Source organism: Suricata suricatta, chromosome 1 (assembly GCF_006229205.1).
Source record: "Suricata suricatta isolate VVHF042 chromosome 1, meerkat_22Aug2017_6uvM2_HiC, whole genome shotgun sequence".
NCBI classification, from domain to species: domain Eukaryota; kingdom Metazoa; phylum Chordata; class Mammalia; order Carnivora; family Herpestidae; genus Suricata; species Suricata suricatta.
This window is the reverse complement of record NC_043700.1, coordinates 150,036,752-150,053,980: the sequence shown is the minus strand read 5'-3', so window position 1 is coordinate 150,053,980 and position 17,229 is coordinate 150,036,752. Positions and strand designations below refer to the sequence as shown.

The following is a 17,229-nucleotide window of genomic DNA, read 5'->3' as shown; positions in this document are numbered from 1 at the left end:
TATATATATATACCACATCTTCTTGATCCATTCATCAGTTGATGGACATTTAGGCTCTTTCCATGATTTGGCTATTGTTGAAAGTGCTGCTATGAACATTGGGGTACATGTGCCCCTATGTATTAGCACTTCTGTATCCCTTGGGTAAATTCCTAGCAGTGCCATTGCTGGGTCATAGGGGAGTTCTACTGTTAATTTTTTGAAGAACCTCCACACTGTTTTCCAGAGCGGCTGCACCAGTTTACATTCCCACCAACAGTGTAGGAGGGTGCCCATTTCTCCATATCCTTGCCAGCATCTATAATCTCTTGATTTGTTCATTTTAGTCATTCTGATCAACATAAGGTTGTATCTCAGTGTGGTTTTGATTTGTGTTTCCCTGATGATGAGTGATGCTGAGAATTGTTTCATATGTTTGTTGGCCAGCTGGATGTCCTCTTTGGAGAAGTGTCTATTCATGTCTTCTGCCCATTTCTTCACTGGATTATTTTTTTTGAGTGTGGAGTCTGGTGAATTCCTTATAGATTTTGGATACTAGCCCTTTATCTAATATGTCATTTGCAACTATCTTTTCCCACTCCATTGGTTGCCTACTAATTTTATTGATTATTTCCTCAGCAGTGCAGAAGCTTTTTATCTTGATGAGGTCCCAATAGTTTATTTTTGCTCTTGATTCCCTTGCCTTTGGAGATGTGTCGAGTAAGAAATTGCTGCGGTTGAGGTCAAGGTAGTTGTTTCCTGCTTTCGCCTCTAGGGTTTTGATGGTTTCTTGTCTCACGTTCAGGTCCTTCATCTATTTTGAGTTTATTTTTGTGTATGGTGTAAGAAAGTGGTCTAGTTTCATTCTTTTGCATGTTGCTGTCCAGTTTTTCCCAGAACCATCTGCTAAAGAGATCAAAAATATTTAAATAGAGTTTTTACTTCAGGGCTTCTCATCATCTTTAGCTTACTCTTTTGGATTATAGATCTCTAATAAGGGCATATTGTCCATTAACATTTCTGAAATTTGACTATAATTACTCCCTTTCCCACCCTCAATGGTGTATTTACAAAGCTGGTGTTTTATAGAGCATTGGGAATGCTGCTCAAGCCCATTTTTCTTTTTTTTTTTAATCTTTATTTCTGAAAGAGAGAGAGTGAGTGGGGTAGCAACAGAGAGAGAGGGTGACACACAATCCAAAGCAGGCTCCAGGCTCTGCACTGTCAGCACAGAGCCCAACATGGGGCTTGAACCACGAGCCTTGAGTTCATGGCCTGAGCTAAAGTTGGATGCTCAACCCACTGAGCCACCCAGGCTCCCCTGCTGAAGCCTATTCTTATTGGTCATCATAAGTTTCTATCTTCCCCAGTAAGGAGAAAATGAAAATATGAAAAAAAGAGAGAATAATATAATTATCTGAATTGGGTAATTTTGGTCTTAGAACATGGGGAAAATTGCTGATAAAAATTACTGACCCATTAGTCCCTTTTTGCATGACATCTCTGTGCAGTCTTCATGCTTTCCTGGGTTTATCATCATACCCATTCTACTTTTATAGTTGGCACTAAATGTTCTTCTTGATGATGAGCCTTACTTTACTGCTTATCTCACAATCTCAAAACAAATCCCTTCCTTTCCAAAGTTGTACTGTTTTTTTTTCTCTCCCTAGGGGATATTTCTAGATATATTATGAATATTGAATGGTTGGGGGAGCAATTCCTATTAAGGTTTATATTCTGTTATTTGAAACCTATTTGTGCTGTGGTAGGGAAAACTACTATAGGAATCTTTACTTAAATGGTTGGATTTGCTTCTTTATTCTCTTAAATCAATATTATAATCAATTCTTTTATCTTTTGAACTTTCTCTAACCCAATTCTATCCTCCTGGCAGTCAGTTGGTTAAAAGTCAGAGCTTTTCTGGTAGGGGTATTCACTGGTTCTGCAACTCAGCATTTTTATTTTTTCTCTAGAGAGATGTTGACAGAATGCTCCAATAATTAACTTGCCCATCCTGGTAACTTATATGATGGCAACAGTAAGTTCACAAGGAGAAGGTGGGCTGACTATTGATACTGCTGTAAAAAATTTTTTTAACATAAGCATATTTTAGTGTTTCTTTGAAAATAAATATTGAGGTCCTGAAAACCAGTAAACTATTTTTTTTTCTTCTCTTTCTTTTTCTCCTTCTTTCCTTGCCCTCCTGGGTTCTGCTAGTCTTCCTTTCTTCCTTAAACTGTGCTATTCATTAACATAAGACTGGTATGGCATCTTCAGTAGAGAAGCTTGGAGAGGGGATGAGTGTAGCATTAGGAAGCAGTAGGTATCCATATGAAATTGAAGACACAGATGGTGGTTCCTCATTTCATTTTACAAGTAAAGAACTGACAATGGTATAAACATCATTTCATATCTATTCATAGAAAGCGAAAGGTTGCACACTGTCTTCTCTCTATTTGCTTCTCAGAGGAAAACTTGCCAGCTTTACGGGCAACATCTTTATTGGTATCATTGACAAGCTCCTCTAATTGTTCCTAACTCCCTTAGTTTTTCTTGTCCATAGACACTGACCGTTAGACTACTTCCTTCACCTATTCCAGTTGTCTTTTTGTATTTTTTCCTGTGGAGAAATTTTATATACAAAGAAACCTACTTATATTTCAAACACAATTTGTTCTATGATTTGTTTTCTTTCTCAACTTCCAGTTTCACAGAATAAAGGTATGATAGCATCTAAGAATAAAAGGGAAATTTTATACATCTTATTTAATTCATAGTGATAGGCCAAGAGTCAGAAACTTGGGTTTTTATTTCTGTCTCTGCCTGGAAGTTACTTGCTTTTTTTTTCTTTTTAAAAAGTCATTGGCACTTAAAATTTTTAGACTATGTATCTCATAGGTCTATGCAACTTCGTGTAAAACATGGGTGGAGCTAGAGAGTATAATGCTAAGTGAAATAAGTCAGTCAGAAAAAGACAAATACCATATGACTTCACTCAGATATGGAATTTAAGAAACAAAATCAATGTACAAAGGAAAAAAGAGACACACAAACCAAGAAGCAGACTCTTAACTATAGAGCTCAAACTGATGGTTACCAGAAGGGAGTGGTTGGGGGGAGATGAGTAAAATAGGGTTTGAGGATTAAGGAGAGCACTTGTGCACTGGGTGTTGAATGGCAGTGTTGAATCACTAGATTGTACACCAGAAACTACTATAACACTGTATGTTAAGCATACTGGAATTAAAATAAAAAAAATTTCAGGCATGATAATATTCTTTTCTGAAAACAAGATTGCTAAGTGTATTTAAAATATATTATAGATATTTTGTCTTCCTTTAAAACCTGAAAAGTAAAATTCTGATAAATTCTGATTTTGGCATACTAAGAGAAAACATGGGATGCTGTATATCAAAGTTGTAGTAAGGTACTAATAAAAATCTTACATGCATTTTGCTTTCTGTAAATATATTATTTATTCATCACTTGTTTATTCAAGTGAGTTCAGAACCTAGAGTATGCCGGGCATCATCCCATATGATGTGGATGCAATGATAAGTAATATAAATTCTTGTCTCAAGGTAACATATATATTGTCAGGACTTGCTGAACCATCAACTTATAATTGTTTTAAGAATTTTCCTGATCTGATTTTGTGAATTCCCCTGAATTTTTATAGTTTACTAGCTAAATTTCATATACTTATTTTTTGGGTTTGGCGGCGAGTAGAGTTTGCATAATTTAAATATTGGGCTCAATATCTAGATAATGTCTTGATTTCTATGATTTGTTCATACTCTGCTGCATTGCTGATAATGATACCAACTCTGTTATTTATTGATCATTACTTTTTCCCCATTAATATCTTAGATTGTCTCTTTTGTGTTTTGAACACACTCTTTAATTTTCTTTGACGGTCCTTGAAAACTTTAGCTCAAACTGTCTTCTTAATGATTTTGTTTTTTTTCTATTACAAATTATATATTTCATCTATTTTTAGGTTTGGTTTTCTGTAAAGAATTTTAGTTTTTACTCAATATACTTCAGGAAATAATTATATATGATAAAATATCAGCTAAATGTTTATGGAGCTGATTGACAGTTCATGTAATCTGCCTTCATTCCTCTGTGTGCATGTGTGATTGTGTGTGCAACTTCCAACCTCCATTTGCTAATATAATCTCATGATAGATATTTCCTAAAGGCCATGCAGCACATATAAATTAAATACATCCATCATGGTTTGTTTTATTTGAAGATACTCCTTGAAGATACTTAGAAGAATGTCCATGAATAGTTTGATAATTGCTGCTTTAGAAAATGTATTTAAGAGTCTTCCAGAATTATTTCCTCCTCTATTCTCAAGAGGTTTTTGGCTTTGGCAGAATCTTCTGTTAGAATTAGGACAGTTGGCCTTAGTTTGCTAAATGTATTTGTGAGGAAGTTGCCACATTGATTGATATAATAAAAACCTAAACTTGCATGACTGACAGTGAAGACTGACAACATCTCTTCATGGGAGGAACAATTGTACACTAGCATTATTCAGGAAACTTTTGGTTGCGAATGACAGAAGCCCATGTGGGACTAAATTCAGGAGAAGATGAAACAATCAGGGCTTGGAAGGCAGGAATTTGGGAAAGTTTCTCAGGGACTTTATTAGTTAAGATATCAATTCAGCTGTTTTAATAACATGGCTTAAATAACAAGATTTATTTATCTTTTGTGTGAGTGAGTAGACAGTTTGGAGGGAGAAGGTAACCTGAACTATGTCATCGAGAATCCAAAGTTCCTCTCTCTGATGATTCCACCATACCTAAATGTGTTATATTTTTTGCATGATTTATTCTGGATCACTTCCTTCAGGTCTAAGCTCCATCCTCTGGGATTGGGAAAAAATGGGAGAGCAAGTTGTTTCCTTATAAGAAAAGCTGCTCATATCACTTCTGCTCATATTTTTTTTTCTAAATTTAGTCATGTTGCTACCAGAGAGGTTGGGAATTATAGTCTCTAGCTGGTAAGTCACATGTCTCACTAAAACTTGAGAATTCTGTTGCACCAAAAGGAAGAATGAGAGAAAGCATAGCAGAGGCAAATTGCAGTTTCCACCACAGAACAATACTTGAACATGACTATGATTCAGTCTTTATCGCTTGATTTTCCTTCTCTCTATCAATGGGCTTATTCCATCCTACTACAGGACATGATAACCATGGTTATCAATGGTGCTATGTTTATACTTCCTCAGCATCAAGATCAATATAATCTTAAATGAGTAGGCTCAATCTTTTTTTTGTCCCTGGTACATTGCCCAGGGAGACCACAACTAGAAAGGAAGTAGGGTCCTCATAAGGATAATATTATTTATTCATTGTTTTTAAAAATGTTTATTACTTAGTATTGAGAGAGAGAGAGAGAGAGAGAGCAGTGGCGAGGGGTAGAAAGAGAGGGAGATAGAGAATCCTAAGCTGCTCTGCATTGTCAGCACGGAGTCCCATGAGATGCAGGGCTTGAATTCTCAAATCATGAGATCAGGACCAGAGCCGAAATCAAGAGTTGGTTGCTGAACTGACTGAGCCACCCTGGTACCCCAACATTAACTGTTTTAAGATATATTTTTTAGGTATCCTTGTGTCAGATAATGTTCTAGACCAGGGTCAAATTTGATCTGCTACCTGTGTGTGTTTTTAAATAGGCTTTAAAAAAAAACTTTAATTAGAACATAGTCACACCCATTTGTTTACATATTATCTGTGGCTGCTTTTGTGTTACAACAGCAGAGGTGAGTAGTTGTGACAGAACTAGTATGTTCTCAATGCCTAAAATATTTATTATGTGGCCATTTGCAGGAAAAATATTTGCCAACTACTGCTCTACATGTTGAAGGAAACAATAGTGATCAAGACATGCAAGGTCTCCATTCTTATGCAGAAAATATACATAAGATTTTCCCTCTGAGATCCAGTTTTCTGGGGGATTGCTACCTCTTACTAGGGTGTGTGACAGAGCAAATGATCTGATTGTTTATTATCTGCAAGGGCTTTTGGGTCTTTTTGGGATAGCTCCACATAATGTAGTATATCCATACAAAGAGGGTTATATACAGCATTGCAGCACTAGGTCAGTGTCCTTATAAACTTAACAGAAGAGATTTCACAGTCATCAAAATAACCTTTGTACCTTTGGTTATGTCTTGTACTTGGCTTCAGGTCCACTTTTGTCCATGAATAATTCAAACTGTCATTTTGTTGTATTATCTGTTCTCATTGCCATTTTCTTCCTTCTGACTGTTTTCCATATGGGGTGTTCCATTTTTCTTGATCTGTAGTCTCATAGCATTTGGATTATTTTGAAAATGATCATGTCACCTGTAGCTGAAACAGTAATATCCTTTTTCTTTCTCATTTAAACATTTCCACCCTTTCCATTTTGTTCTCTCTTTTTTTTCCCTTAAAACTTTATAGAAGTGAATCAGAATGTGGAAGTTCTTTCAGTTTGATTGAGGTTACTCATTACAGGTCTCACTCAATCTGCAAAGTAATGCAATACATTAGTTTAACACTAATATGCCCTCCACTGCAGGATGACATCCCGCCAACATCTGATTGTAAGTATCAAGATTAGAGCCTTCCTGTAACACAGCCATTGGGAGTTCAGAACTTGTCTGCCTAGAAACATGCTGCCATCAGGAGGTAGATAATTAATATGAGCAGAAGTAATGAAGTAGGGGGTAAAGGTCCAGGAGCCTTATGGCAGGAGAAATTTATGATGGGGGAAACTTTATAATGAGAACAAAGTGTACATTAGTAAATTTATCAAAGGGTTGAAATTGAAAATCTGTTGAGTATGTGTGTGTTCATTGACTTCATCCTTAGTCCAATCAGGACTGAGAGGTTTACTGTGGCCTCATCTAGTTTATTAGCTAACAGTTTACTCTTCCTGACTTTGTATTTGACTCCCTCCTTCCCTTCCTACCTTCCTTCTTTTCTTCCCTCTAGCCAGTCTGTCTCTTACCTTCCTTCCTCACTCTCCTTCTCTCTTTTCATCTGTTTCTCCTTCCCTTTTCTCTCCCTTTCTTCCACAAATAACGATAGAGTGATTACTATGTGATAGGTGGGAGCAAGATACTACTGTAAATGTAACTGTGAACAATCAAGACATGGTCTTTAGCCTCATGGACCTTATGGTTTCAAAGGGAGACAAACAATAAAAAAGGCAATTATTGGTGGCAACTGTGAAAGCACATGCCAGGAACAAATAGACTTTTTTCCTAGTTAAAATGATTTAGTAATCATATAACCACTTTTTTATTAATATGAATTTCATTAGTTTAGTGTTTTTCTATAAATGCCAATAACCTTTCTAAATGAGAACAGAAGAACTCTATCCGAGAACTGTAAAATGATCACCAGGTAGTATAATTATGGCCTAGCATCATTAAGTTGGTGCTTTGATACTACTACCAATTAAAACAACGTCTTCTTTTAAGGAAACTCTGCTTAGCTTTACATTATTGGATATAGTAAACTTGTATTTCTTTAAAAGATTCTCAAAGTAACTCAAAAATTTTATTAAGTTCCCCCAAGATTCTGGTTTTTTTGGCAGTTACATTTGAGGGATGGTCCTCGTACTTTCCCACGTAAGTACCAGAGAGGTAGAAGGTTGGTGAATGTATCAGAGAATGTAAACATGTCTCTAGAAATTATTACCCTGATCACTTATACCTAAGCAGGGGTGATGATGGATAATAATAATAATAGCAGTAGTGATAGTAATAAATAGCTAACATTCACTCTCATAGTGCTATGTTGTAAGTGCTTTACATGGACTAACTCACTAATCCTTATCATCAGCCCCATTTTATAGATGAAGTTACTGAAGCCAATAGCTGGTAAATGACTAAACTGGGGTAATCAAACCTAGACTCTACGGTACACACTTGCAAACACTACCCTCTGCTTAAACAGCTACATAGCGTAGAACAGTTTTCTGGTGTTAAGAGGAGAGGAGAGTTTTTGGATTTAAAGGACCTGAGTTCTAATACCAACTCTCCATCACCATACCTTTTGCCTTGGTTTACATAACTAACTGGAGAGGTTGAGTTACGATATTCCACAAAGTATGTCCCTCAACAGTTTCTGTAAGAAAGAGCTTAGTAGTTAAGGAAGCTTAAGAAATGCTGCAAAGTATATTCTTCTCTTGGCAAGTTGCTGTGTTCCAAAATGTCCTGCAGTAAAGACACCTATCTAACTTTGTTTGACCCAGTTCTTCTAAACTTTTGACTAAAGGATGCCCTTTAGGAGATCAATGAAGGGGACAAACATTTTAACACACTAGCAAACTAGTGGTTTATGAAAGTGTTTTTCAGAAACCCTGAATCATATAATCTTTAATGTCTCCTTCAACTTGAAAATTCTGATGACTGTAATTATCAATTGTATATCTGTATGTATTTTCCAGTCTATTAGTATTGATCTCCAATGTTGACACCAAACTGACTGAAAGTTTGATGGACCCATATAATGTGAAGTACTGTGGGTGTAAAGTACAGTTTATATTCTTTGCAAATATACACAGCTCAGTAGTATCAAATTTACAGTGTGAGTCCCTTCCAACTGGTTCTCTGGCATGGATAACCTATGTTCCCCATCAAGCTAAAGTAGAAGCTGGTATAACCATAGCTTATTAGAAGGTTTAATGACAATAATTTTCTGCTGAAGTTAACTGAATTGTAGTTTTATTTGCAAATGAATGTACATTGTAACATCCCTAAAGTCTTGGTGTTAGTTATAGAGTGCAGTTTTCAAACTGTTTGTTTCACCATTCATGGAGTTTTCTGCAAAGATCTGTCTCTTTAACACAACAGTTTCTTACTTTTCTTCTAGCTATTTCAGGGTTGTTAGTTTAGAGCTTTAGCCTTAACACGTGTGAACTTACTCTTCCGTGTGTATTTGTGAAAGCATATATAGGGAGGACTTTTCTGATTTCATTGATTGAACTGTAGCCAAAGTTCAAGGCTATAAACAGTATACAGATTTGCTTTAGACCAAGTACATTTGAAGCTTCTTATAAAATAGATATTGAGGGACTTGAGAAAATTTTCCAATATCCACTCACCATCAAGAAATAAGATATTGGAGTTGGTAGAGGAGTTCATCAGCACTTAAGGTGGTGAAATTGAACTTAAACAACTTATTATCCCCAAGTTTTACCCACAATCTAGAAGTAAGAAATTAGCCTTGCTGAGTAAAAAGCTGTCTTCCTGCAGAATTGAACAAATGGGCAATTTGACAAAGTGTCCCTGTAATATGACAGGTTAGCTAAGGCCTTTAGAGATGAGACTCTGTAGGAGATGAGACACTCTGTAGTATGGATGAATTCTATGGAAAAAAGAAAACACCTCAGAAGAAATACCTTGTTCAGAAACACTGAACTTGATCCTTTTCTCATTTAAAAATTTTTAATGGCTCTTATAAGCATTGAAAAGAGACCTGATGGGATCAATTGGCCTCTTTATGGAATTTTCAGCTGGCAAACTCTTCCAGCTTTCAGTACAAAACTGTAACCGCTAGTGGCTTAAATTGAAATTCTTGACAGAGATTTCACCAACTGTCTTCTCCTTCTTTGTTAAAGATAGTACAGATCATTAGCTGACCAGAGGCCCCTTCCATTTAGGAAATTCTTTTCATTCATTGTAAGGCTGCCTTATGGTGATTATTCACCTGGCCCAATGGAGAGTTGGTATACTAAATTGATCTGAGAAACATTAGTCACTTATTATAGTAATCTGAAAGTAGGAAGGAACAGAAATATCCCACAGAAACTTACCATCAAGGGAATTCTTTGGCATTGTGGTAAAAGTAATTGGAAATCCATTTTCCTGCTCCATTACCTTCTAGTTGCACTTTCTCAAGCCAGCTACTCTACTTCTCTTAGCTTCAGTTTTTTCATCTATAAAAGAGGAATTATGAAAATGCCCTCCCCCTCTCAGCAAGGATGTTATCGGGATCAAATGAACCGGCATATTTGAAGCACTGGGCATATTATTGTTGCTCAGAAATGTTAGGTTCAATTATAAGTGGCTGCAGAGATTTAAATGGTTTTCATCAAGTTTGTTAATTCAGGGAAGTATATCCAGTTGGTTCATCAGCAGAACTTTTGTTTTTTTGGGGGGAAAAACCACATTGTTTACCCAAAGATAAAGCTAATGTGATTGTTGAAATGGTGGCAGCAGCAATTCGCTTCATGGTTATGTTTCATTGTACGTAGTTTCTTAAAATATATCTTTTAGTTTCAACTTATCATGGTTTAAGAACATCAAGAAGAGGAAGAAGAATCAGCATGAGGTTGATGGTTGAGTGGCAGCTGTAATTTTCCATATAACAGAATCTTTGCTAATATAAAAGCTACTCTCTTGTTATGCAAAAGTTTAATAAAATATAGGCACAAAGTGGTGTTTTCTATTCAACAAAGAACAAGTGCAGTCACAGAATTTAGCATGTTGAGTTATTCTTTCCAAAATCAACCACCTAAGGACCAAGGAATATGATTTAAAACAGAATTTCTATGCATTCTTTTTTGATTGAACAAAACAGCTTGTATAGCTAAACTGGGTAGCTGCAGTGTAATTTGGTAATGTTTCTATTTGTTGAAGAAATGCTGAATGTTTGCAGGAATGGCAAGAAGTAAAACATAGCCCTCATCTGTATGCAACATAGTCATAACATAAAATTATGAGCTTAGAGATATGATTTCTGCAAAGATTGAATTAACATTGTGAAATTAGAACCCCCTCATTTGCATAAATCTAGGGAATGCCATTACATGACAAAGATGACAATTTATTTGGCTATAGTGAAGAGTGAAGTCACATAGCATTTCATTCCACAGCTCTGGCTCCTTGGTAGAAGTCAGGAGTAGAAGTATTCTTTATAGAAGGGCCTGGGAATCACTATAGTTCAGATACTATTCCCAATTTGAAGTTCACCTGAAGGGAAAAGGAAGCACCTTAGAAATGCTGTTTGAAAAATGATGAGTAAATTGTGACAGGTAGCTACTTGTAAAGAAAATTCCTTTGGGAAAGGAATGTAATTATCTACTCACCATAAGCCCTTGTAGCCTTTTTAGCTAACTGTAGTTACCCATAAATGACCTCTGATTCCTTGAGCTTTCATGAAAAAGAATCTGATCTGAAGGGAATCAAAGCTTTCATTTGGAAACCAATAATCTGCTGACAGGTTTCTGGGTCATGTGATCATTTTATATCCAGAAAGTCTTAGCTGGAAAACAAAATCACTGGTATTTACAGAGCTGGCAAGCAGGCGTCTCTTCTCAGGTGGCTGATATATTACACTCAGGACCAAGTCTTTCCTTTTGTTAAGCTCTCTTCTTTCTTAACTAATGCATGTTAATTATTTAGGTTGCAGGAGTAAAGAAGTAGGTCATAGTATGGAATGTAGAAGATAAAATGACAGTTGCAATGTTACATTATGAAGATGGGGGGGAAAAGAAGTGGGTACAACATGAACAAAGGTAATATGAGTGGGGTTGAGAGATCAGCTCTGCAGGGTTGGGGGTGTGTTGTACATAAGAGATAAGACATGCCCCAGTGGATGCCAGGAAGAGTTTGATTAGGATGGTGATGTCTGAAGAGCCAGAAGAGGTAGAGCTGAGTGGGAAAATATGTCATTGGAATGAACACATTGAGGTTGGAAGAGAGTCTGTTTCCTGTCTGCTGAGATGTTCACTCCTGCTTTCACCTCAGGCAATTGATGTTGGTACTGTAGGATCCTATTCTACATTGAATCTTTCTATACTGTGAACTGTATTTTTCCCATGAATTCTTTTCACTACCCAGAGGACTGGCCCAATCTGTGCAACATTCATAAAAACGGAAGTTAAGAATTAAAATTAACAATTAAAGTGGATCAAAATTCCTTTTCCTCTCACCAAAATAATTCCCCCTCATTAAATTAACAATTGAGCAAATAAACACCAAAACACAATGTACAACTTACAAGGACTTACAACTTACAAGGAGAAAACTATAGACGGGAGGCAGGACAGCTGATTTGCTTACTGTATACCAGGTACAATTGGTTCTAAAACTCTGAATAATTCAGTCTCACATCTTAGAGAGTGTGCAATTTATAAGTAAGACAATGAATGCTGAAAAAAGCCCGGAGTGGTATAGGAGAAAAGAGGATGGGGCAGTTAATTTAGTTGAAGGAAAGCACAACAGGGAAAGCTACTCAGAGAAGGGGACATTAGAGCTGGACAATTAAGAATGAATATGACTCTGTTAGAGAGAAAAGATGTGGTTGGCATTTTAGGAGAGGGACCAAAATAAGTAAGGACGATGTATGAGCAACATATGAGCATTTATGAGGTGTTCAGGAAAAATTAAGCAGGTTGATGTGGCTAAAATAGAGTACCAGAATAGGGGAAGGGGCTAGTGTAAAGTTGGCAGGTAAGTTGGAATTATATTGTAAAAGATGCTTGCAAGAAAATCATACTGTTGATTTTGGATTTCATTAAGCACTGAAAGGGTTTTAAGCAGGCCAGTCCTCTGATCAGTCTTTGCAGAGTAAAGGATACATCTGAAATAGTGCACTCTGGAGAAAGGGATATGGATTAAGAAGCTATTGTTATAGCCTGGATAAAAGAATATTAGGGTATAGTGAAGGGGGGAAGGGGATGGATTTGAACACTATTACAGTAGGACAATCAGTCAGGCCTGGTGATTGGTTGGATGTAGTAAGTGAATTAAAGAAGTGAATCCAAAGTGATCTTGAGTTTTCTGTTTTGAGGGATTGGATGAATGGGCATGCCATTAATAAAGAAAGGGGACATTAAGTCTAGGGAAACAGGGTTTTAGGGGAATGTTGAATTCAGTTTTGGACATGATGAATTTTTAATGCCAATGGGATGGTTAGGTGAGAATGTTCAGTGCAGTTGGAAAGTGGATGTGGAGCCCTGGGGAAATTAGAGGTAGAGAAATAGATTTTGATGCTACTTGTATAATAGGCAGTTGAAACAGTGCAAGGTAATGAAGCCAGAAGGTGTAGACAGGTGTAGAGAGGAAACAGAAGTACATCAAGGGAGCAACCTGATGAGCATCTGACATTTGCTGGGCAGTCTAAGGAAGAGGAACCAGAGTAGGAATTTTAAAACAGGCCAGAATAAAGTAGTGTTTTGGAGAGTATATAGAAAAGAGTTTCAAGAACAGGGAATGGTCAATAATGACAGATAATTGCAAAGAACTCATATTGGATAAAAGCTTCTTTCTATATTTCCCCCACTGTGCTCAGCTACCCAATGGGCTATGGATAGCTCATACTGATCATGTCTGTGAAATAGAAGAAAGACCTGGGGAACAAAAGGGGCCTTTGTATGTGTTAGACAAATGAGCCTCTTCCTTCAGTTGAAGGCAGCACCTAGATCCTGGCAAGCAGTGCTTCTCTCTCATCCTTGCCTGAAAAATCTTATACAAGAAATCACTGGCAGATGGTGCAAAACTGTATGTGGCTTTGGCTAACTGGAACAGGGGTGGTAAATGAATGGTTGTGGATCAGCACAAGGATCCAGGAGAAGGAGATGGAGGGATTAAGGTGATACTGAACATTTATTTAAAATGGGTGCCCTTGGGTCCAGGAAAGATTGGGAATAGTATAAAGACATGAAGAGACTGGCTGACTTGAGAAAATGAGGTATGAAGTCAATAGAGAGCCTGATGAGATCAAAGAGCAGAGTTTCTAAAGATTGGTAGGGGTGAAAGAATTGATTACAAGATCAATGGGAATGGATTCTAGAGCAGAAGTAAGGGTTTGAAGTGGAGGATGTCATGAAATGATGGGGTCAGACTGTTGAGAGGTTCGTCAAAATATACATTGAAATCACTCAGGATGACTAGAGGCAATTGAAAAGAACAGACAACTGTGATCCTTAAGAAATATGAAGGCGTGATGGGGAAGAGGTTTCAGTAAGTGATAATGAGGTTGGAGTGAGGGTAGTATATATAACCTATTTCACAAACTAATTTAGCTGGTGGCTGAAGCAGAAAAAGCAGGAAACCCCCCCCCCTTTTTTTTTCCTGTATGACTGGTTCAATTTATAATTTAACAATTCTTTGAGTAACTAAAAATTCTTACTCTGGCTGTTTTTTGTTTGGCTATAATGACTAAAACACAATAGATTAGAGAAAGGCAAAGGTAGAGGAAACCATGGATTTAAAAATGACAGCCAGAGAAGTGAGTGGCTTCAGGAGAAATTAAGTTTGTTTATTATTATAATAAAAGAATAATGAATTTTAAGGTGTACATTTTCTAATAGGATTGCTTTTGGGGCAAAACTGAGTAAAAGTCCTGTGCATTTCTTCTAGGAGGGTATTTTCAGCTCAATTAGACTTCTTGACCAAAATATCCAATCTGTAATAAAATCTGGAATAGTCCTGAAGTTTATGGCTGGGAAGATTTGGTATTCCATCAACATTATGCCCTATAACCCACTGATTCAATGGTTGAGAGCTTTGGATACCATTTTGCAGCTCCTCTTTGATCAAGATCTTCAATCTGAATCTTTAGTTTATTTGAGAAATCTGAATGCCTTGAGTTTACTCTTTCTTTCAAGAAGGGCACACCTGAGCAATGTATTGATCTGAAAGGAAAAGAAGGAATGTAAACATTTTTAGAATGAAATAAAATATTTTTGAAATTATTTGTCTGTCTCTGATTCTAAGATCTTAAAAGTGAAAGTGTCATGATGAAACAGGAAACAAACGAAGTGTCAAAGATTTGAATTATTCCCTGATTTGTGCTCTCTAATACTCAGTAGCATACTAGTAAAAATGGTTCTGACACCAAATTTAATGTGGTTCTCCACTGTTGTATATATCTCTGTACATAACAAAAGAGCTTCTCTCTTCAGTCCTTGTTCTGGAGGAAATGGGTGGATTTGGCTAAGTAAAGTGTGTGCCATGGTTGAGTGGTGGGGAGCCAGAACTTTAGGGAGGCAAGGCGTCAACTAGGGTTGGAAGAGAGAGCTAGAGGAGAGCCTTCCAGGAGCACAACCTCTTTCAAAGTTGTGCTGATCAGGATGGGTCCTAAGATCTACTATGAACTGTATGGCCTCTACTACTTTGGCTTTGACTTGCTAAATAAAAATTGACTAGAGGTAGACTCTTCAAATTATATTTATTGTGGAGCTATTCAACATAACATAAGATTTTATGATGCCAACCATCAAATCTGGTTAAATCAAATCTTTCTATTGATGTACACACTGCACACCTACACTACACTTTCATATTTCTTTGAGATTAAGACAGTTTAAAGTTAAGGTACCACCTATCTAAGTGGATATTTGCCCTGGTTCATTAGTTGCCTTGTAAGTATTATTGCTTTGACTCTCACAATGGAGGAGATTTCATACGAGACTTGTCAGAGTGAGGTTCAGAACCTTTTTCTAAGGACTTGACCTTCAGTCATTGGGAGAGGGAAGAAATAGTCATGAAAGCTCAGGGTTCTTATTTTTGGTGAATCTTAATATGTTGTTTCTAGATAAGACTAATGCATGTGCTGGTTCTGCTACCATCATTTATCTGGCTGCATATCTTCCACATATACAAAGTATACAATCTTAATCTCTTGGAGTTTAGAGTTAGAAACCATCCCCCTCTTCAATCTTACATATCACAGCTTCCAAGGAGCAGGAAGGGGTAGTCTCTCTCTATGGCCAGGCAGGGATAGGAGGAAGTTGCCTTCATGTCAGATTCTTTCAGCCTCTAGAGAGAGACCCCAAGGTTCCAAAAACATACAAGGCATTTTCCAGGAGTTTTACATTCCATTTTCTCCTGCCTGTCGTGCACAGCCTGGGGATCTGGATGCATGTATTATTGTTTTTTATATTAACATATGCAGTGCAATTATTTATTTAGTAGGCTAAGAGTACCTGAGAATAGGAGATTCATTTTTGTCTTTTTACTAGCTATTATAGTACTTGGTACCAACTGATGTTTAGTAATTTTGCTGAATTAAATTTATTTATTTATTTATTTTTTCACACATGTAGGGTATCTGTTCATAGAAAAACCACAACTTTTGTGTCCCTTGTTACAATGAACCTAGATTCCTGTTGGGTGTGTTGTAAACAGAAGAGTCATTTCTTCAGGCCCCCTGCTCTGATCACACCCCTTGCTGAATTAAATTTAATCCCATTCCTTATTCCTTGAGAAGATGGAGAAGATGGAGCTAAAGGGAGAGATGATAATGATGATCATGGTAAATTGTTGAAAGTTTGCTTTTTGTTGAGTGAACAGCTCTAGGTGCTATTCCAGGACTATACATGTTGGCTTATTTGAGCAATAATCCTATTAAGTAGGTTGCTATTTCCTCCATTCTACAGATGAGGAACCTGAGGCTAATTAAACTGATTAAGGTAATTTATCTAATAAGTGATAGAGTTGGTCTGGTTAGGTGGTCTGACCCCAAAGAACAAGATTCGCTCTCTATGCTACATTGTGTCTCAAGAGGTGGAAAGGCTGGTTGGAGAAAGTAGACAAACAACTTCAGTTCCCCCAACACTCCCACACAGATATTTATCCCATCTCCCTATTTCCAACCCCTCTATCCAACTTTTTTTCTCTAGTATGTGACCTTGAGCAAGTCCATCCTACCTTAAATAAATAAACAAACACTTCTTAACCATATATCTCTCTATAGTTTTATGGTGCCTGTGAGAAAATAAAATCTGTTGCTTCTGGGCAACTGATTTTCCTGAGCTGAGTCCTAGAGAAATGTGTCTGATCAATGTTCATGAAAGGATACTGTGTGAGATAGCAGAAAACTGCTTCAAGGAAATGTCCACAGTAACTATATTGCAAAACTGTTCCTGTAGGGTGTTTTAATGTGGTTTTAAGTTATAAAGACAAAGTGTTCATTAAAAGCAATTTTAAGGTGGAATAAAAACATTGGGTTCTGAATTTGTAACTTTCTGATGGTTGCTTGAACTGAATGTCTAATTGTCTGGACCTATGTTTCTCTGAATGGCTAGAACATTTATTATCTTGCTAGTTGTTCAGTATTTCCATATAAATGCCAGTGCAGGCCCTTAAGTTCTGGTCTCATTGAAGATCAAGATCAACTCACGAAATTCTGCTGGCTACATGACATCTTCCATGCAATGGAATCTAGAAGTCTGTTAGGCAAATGTAACTCAGAAATAGGACTTTTCTCTTTTTTTTTTCTTTTATAT

The 17,229-nt window shown here is 36.8% G+C and overlaps 1 long non-coding RNA gene and 1 other non-coding gene across 2 annotated transcripts in view; one reads left to right on the top strand and one right to left on the bottom strand.

Moving 5' to 3' along the window:
- Positions 1-14,659, top strand: part of LOC115296981 — an 87,208-nt gene extending 72,549 nt beyond the window's left edge. Inside the window, exon 7 of the long non-coding RNA XR_003911187.1 lies at positions 14,360-14,659. This is a non-coding gene — a long non-coding RNA (uncharacterized LOC115296981). The remainder of the gene's footprint in view (positions 1-14,359) is intronic.
- Positions 14,660-16,039: 1,380 nt separating this feature from the next.
- Positions 16,040-16,169, bottom strand: LOC115303774. The gene has a single exon (XR_003914234.1). It is a non-coding gene; the product is annotated as a small nucleolar RNA SNORA11 (small nucleolar RNA).
- Between the last annotated feature and the right edge of the window lie 1,060 nt (positions 16,170-17,229).